This window comes from Sinocyclocheilus anshuiensis, unplaced genomic scaffold (genome assembly GCF_001515605.1).
Source record: "Sinocyclocheilus anshuiensis isolate Anshui unplaced genomic scaffold, SAMN03320099.WGS_v1.1 scaffold468, whole genome shotgun sequence".
NCBI classification, from domain to species: Eukaryota; Metazoa; Chordata; class Actinopteri; order Cypriniformes; family Cyprinidae; genus Sinocyclocheilus; species Sinocyclocheilus anshuiensis.
In genome coordinates, this window is record NW_015557069.1 from 139,606 (window position 1) to 145,401 (window position 5,796).

At 36.3% G+C, this 5,796-nt stretch overlaps 1 pseudogene; it reads left to right on the forward strand.

Annotated features, from left to right (window-relative positions):
- LOC107676695 (ribosomal protein S6 kinase delta-1-like) overlaps nucleotides 1–5,443 on the forward strand; it is a 28,351-nt pseudogene extending 22,908 nt beyond the window's left edge.
- The last annotated feature ends 353 nt before the right edge of the window (nucleotides 5,444–5,796 follow it).

The window sequence follows — 5,796 nt, forward strand, 5'->3', positions numbered from 1 at the left end:
TATATATATATATATATATATATATATAAAATAATGAAATAAATAAATAGATATCAATAAATTACTCCTCTTTAAATGTTTTGGTTCAACATGCTCACGTTGATCAAAAATTCCTTTTATTAGCACCAAAAAAATGTATTACATTTTATTTTGTAACTTTTAGGAGGGTATGCTCACTTTTGCAATGCAACATTTTATTACTGTGATAAGAAACCCTTATTTTCCTTAATAATTTTGACATGCTTATTTAGTAACTGATTAAGCAGACTTGATGGAACATTGTATCTCCAAATAACACTGTTATTATCTATATATTATTATTATTCTTTTTTTATATTTTATAATTATTATAATTTTTTAATTGCCTTACATTTTGACTATGTGTGTGTAAACCGCATATATCATTCATGTAATTATTTTGTGTGGTCTTGAGCTACAACTAAAGAGACTAGCACACACTACATAACTTTATTAATTTAACTAAAGCTATGGTGTAATTTGATCAGAGTTTGAATGACACACACTAACTCTCTCTCTCTCGCTCTCTCTCTCAGGTCGTGTGCAGCTCACCTATTTTTGTAGCTGGAGTGATGTAGAGGAGTCATGTGATCCTAACGCCATCTCTAAGATGTACTGTGCACCAGGTCAGCTTGTCTTAACCTTATAGGCACATTCTATAGGCACAGTCTGTACTCTTTCATTAAATGCACTGTATTTTATATTTGTTTGAGCTAACTATCCACCGTCTTAAAGAGGAACGAACAATACAACGTTTCAGGGTTTTTCTTACAGACTACAGGCAAAATCCAGATTTATGCTGTCGGGGGAGGGTGCAGGAAGAGAGGTGAGGAGTGGACTCAATAGTCCAGTTTAATGCAGTAGGCGTTTTTATTTACCAAAAAAAAACTAAATCTAGATCATGGGGGAGAAGCACAGTCCAGGGCAGGTGAGAGAAATTGGACCACTCAGACTGGTCAGAATCTTGACTGGACTTGAGTGACAGAACTGACTGGAACCAACTAACAGAACACCAAATATTAGTAAATAAACAGTATTTATATAAATTTGTTTTGGTATGGGTGAAACCATCAAATGGGAAATGGCCATTCTTTATAAATGATTGTAATAAATAAAACTGATTATATGTGGAAGATACAATTTGTAAAACATCTAATTTCCTGTTCAGAGTTACAGAGTTTGGGGAGACCAGTCCCAAAATCATCCTTTTTTTTTTCTTTTTTTTTTTTAGAAGGAAATAAAGCATAGGATCAAATATGTTGTATACATGCTTACTTGTGTGTTTTGTTCTTCTCGGGTTCAGAGCTGCATACACATGAACACCAAAATAATGTCATTACGACTAAGCAAAAAACGCCTTTAATTACCAGAGGAAAAATCTGAATTTTCTAAGATACCAAAGTGGAAAGAGGTCAAAGAAGATGCACAGTAACTGTGCTGTACAGTCAATGACTTTGAGAAGTGATTTCAGTTTTTTTTATTTATTTGTTTTGATTTTGGTCCTTTCATATTTAGTTTTTCTATCTGTATAGTGACATTGTAATAAAGTCTTGACTCACAAGTAGGAGTTTTATTATCTCATTATAAGGTAGTGCTAATTATTTTGTACACGCTTTCTTAACAGTTGATGAAGAGTAGCAATAAAGCTACTATATTGGCATTCTTGTGGGACAGATCATTTCCCATCCTACTCTGGTGCAGCATGTAATTAAAACGTAGAAAAATCTGTTAAACAGTTACTTTGCTCTTCATTTTGTTGAAAAAGCTTCTTGTCTTTGCCAGTAAGTGAAAAAAGAGTGAAATAATAAATTGTCCAGTAAAGTGACAAAAATGTCCAATAAAGTGAGACACTATGATGATACTATTTTTTTTCTCTCTCTGTCATTTAGAAGTGGGCGGAATCTGCGAAGAGACATTAGTGTGCGATTGGTGGAGTTTGGGAGCCCTTTTATTTGAGCTCATAGTCGGAAAGGTGAGAGTATTTCATCAACAGATGCATTATTCTCAGTGAATCATTTTAAAATGTATTTATATATTGATTTCAGTGTGGCAAATTATAATGAAGGGGGTTATGTGATTTCTATGTATCTCTGTTTAAATATAAAAAACCTAAATGTTGAAACACTTACATTGTTACTATGTGTTTAGTCTCTATATCAGTGTCATCCTGCTGGCATTGGAAGACACTCATCCCTGAACATCCCAGAGTTTGTGTCGGAGGAAGCACGCTCTCTGCTGGAACAGGTATGTATTACCATGGTGGAAAATTAATACAGGTGCATCTCAATAAATTAGAATGTCTTGGAAAAGTTCATTTATTTCAGTAATTCAACTCAAATTGTGAAACTCGTGTATTAAATAAATTCAATGCACACAGACTGAAGTAGTTTAAATCTTTGGTTCTTTTAATTGTGATGATTTTGGCTCACATTTAACAAAAACCCACCAATTCACTATCTCAACAAATTAGAATACTTCATAAGACCAATAAAAAAAAAAAATGTTTAGTGAATTGTTGGCCTTCTGAAAGTATGTTCATTTACTGTACATGTACTCAATACTTGGTAGGGGCTCCTTTTGCTTTAATTACTTCCTCAATTCGGCGTGGCATGGAGGTGATCAGTTTGTGGCACTGCTGAGGTGGTATGGAAGCCCAGGTTTCTTTGACAGTGGCCTTCAGCTCATCTGCATTTTTTGGTCTCTTGTTTCTCATTAGTAGAGAATATGTAGAGAATATCTGATGTTCTGTGTTATTCATTACATTTCTCTCAGTGTCAATGGGCTTATATTGGTTCTCTTTCAGACAAATATAACTGCAGAATCAAGTCAAGTCACCTTTATTTCTATATCGCTTTATATAATACAGATTGTGTCAAAGCTGCTTCACAGAGATAAAAGGCAGAATCAGTTATGGAAACTCAACAATTCTGCTATAAAAGACGACAGTATCATTATTTAGCTCAAGTCAGTTCAGAGCACAATGGAATGAAGAGCTACTTCAAGCAAATGATCTGTGTGTGTCCAGTGTCTGAGTACAGCAGAATACAAATAGAACAAGAGTGATGAGAGAATGGAGCACAATAGGAAATTAGTTGAACCATGTGATTAAATATATCAGACTTTGAATACATATATTAGGATTGTTCTGGTATGCTAAGCTGAGTAAGCTTTTAGAACAATTTGATTCCTAAATCTGAATTGAATTGTAGTAGTAACAGGATGCAGAATTGCAATTTGAATTCAAATGTAATGAAGTAGTTTTGAAAAAACTAAAAAGCTTTGAAAGTTTATTGGCCTTACGGACAGAAAGAATGAAAGTGGAACTCTTGATATAGGGCAATATATGTCATATATTACTTTTATTTTTCTTTTTATGGGGTCTTTCCAGTTGGACATGCCTGGAGCACCTGAACCAGAAGACTAAACAGGCATCTGAACCATCTCAACTGGCTCCTTTCAGTGTGGAGGATCAAGAGGGGCTGTACTCGAAACCCCTCCCAGATGTCCGAGCTTCGCACCCTGTCTCTCAGGGTTAGCCCAGACAGAATTTAGTAGCCAACTAAATGCAAAATATATTAACAATTGAAACATGCACACATTCATAGGGTGCACACCTTGTAAGCAGTTAATACATGAAATGGGCCATATCCCTTAGAACCATTTACTTTTAATTATGCGATTAGTTGTTGTCGCATTGTGGATGCTAGTGGCAGGTTTCTGGCTGACAGCAACAATTGTGATTCCACAATTCTGATTGTTATTCTGATAGTTTGTCAATAGGATTGTTCTGATGAAAGCATGAACCAGTGTCTCAAGGGCCAGAGTTGCCCATTCCTGGTCTAATATATGACCTCTGGTCAATTTTATTATGTAGTTTCAGTCTTAATGACAAAAACTTGCATGCATAATGCGAAAGGGAAAGTGATAGTTAATTGTTTCTAATTAGCGTAGTTAGTCAAACCTTACCTTAAAAAGACAAATATCAAGCTTTGCAAATTAATAAAAGAACACAATTTGCACACACAGTACACTTAATTTTAGTGGAATTATTTATTAATTATTGAATAAAACTTTCATTAAAACTTTTGCAATTGGTTTGTAAAAGATGCCATTTTATGTGTTTGGGTTATTTTTTGGGTTTATTTTGTGATTAGCAGGTGTCGCCAGTGCACTTTGAAATGGTGAATCATTTTGCAAGCAATTAATTACAATTTTTTTGTCATTTAAAAAAGCTACGGTTTTTTTTCCATCGCTGGTGATATCAGCGGACACACAATCAATTCTTAATCCAATACAGAGCATCAGCATTGAACTTTGTTGCAGCATTGCATTTTGTTGTAAATACAGTGGTTTTCATTTCCAGTCCTGGCACCCAATCGCCCTGTACAGTTTGTATGTCTTGATTATGTGTCACATCCAGTTCAGTGCATGGAGCTCACTCCCAACAAGTTGAGGGTCTGAATCAGCTGTGTTAGATACTAGAGATGATAAGAGAGATTAATATATTTTTTTTTTTTTAAATCTCATTTTGAAAAAAAAAAAAACAGCATAAAAATGTGAACGTAACTTTTTTTCTTTTTTTTTTAAGGCAACACAGATCCATTTGGTAATACTTTATTTTAGGGACCAATTCTCACTATTACTTGGCATCCATATTACTAGCATATTGGCTGTTTCGTAGTACTTATAGAACACATATTAATGCCTTTTTCTGCATGACCATATTTTAGATCCCTTAATTCTACCCCATACCTAAATTTAACAACTATCTTACTAACTATTAATAAGCAGAAAATTAGAAGTTTATTGAGTCAAAAGTCATAGTTCATAGTGAGAATTGGATGAATACTTTATGGGTTATGACTTGGATGGAGTGATAATGCCATGATAAATGATTTTGATCAGTAAATTATAGTATAACAAACATATTTGTGTTACGTATCATCTGTCTTTTTGTTAAACACAAATTGCTGCACTTAGATCCATCACCACAATCTTTAGTTCAACTGATCTGTAACAGAAGAACTGACCAAATAACATGGCTCTATCAGCAAAGAGAATCCTCCTCCTGTTGCAGGGGAACCAGTCTCTCAAGAGGCACACACAGGAATTTCTGGACCTTTGCCATCTTGTCCCTTATGATGACAACTGCCTTTGTATGCTTTTCCGGACAAGCCTCAACACGAAAATTAGATTGTGCTTGCCCGGAAACAAGCCTCTAGGGATTTTCATAGAGTATGTGGAGTGGGTACTCCTCCACAGCGGTTCCACATTTACCATCTGCGAGAGCAAGGAGGAGATCAGTACACCAGCCGCTACCACCAGACCAATGACAGCAATGCCTGAGCCCACCGCAGACCATGAGCCCAAGTCTGCCACGATACGAGAGCAAGAGCTATCGCCAGAGCCACAGATCCCCCCATAGCCCAAGTTGGTGGAAGTTGGTGGCTCAACCATGTCTGACAAGGTGGTGAACCAGCAACATCGCCTGTGCCAGTTGAATTACTGGTGGAGTACGAGGGGATGTTGTGGAGCCCTACCCCATCTACAACAGCTGAGGAAAGTGTGCTGATCGTCTGGAAGAGTGAGTGTTTCCTGCCTGTTTCATTTCCTTGCCCCGAGTCAGTTTTACCCAGCACTACACTGTTAAAGTCTGTGTTTCTGTTTTGCCCTGATTCTCTGGCGTTCTCAGCTGGTTCCACCTAGCTCAAAATACCCAGTGTCTCCAGAAATCTGCCCAGCCTCCCACTCCCTCCTCCTCTATGCTTCCAAGTTCCT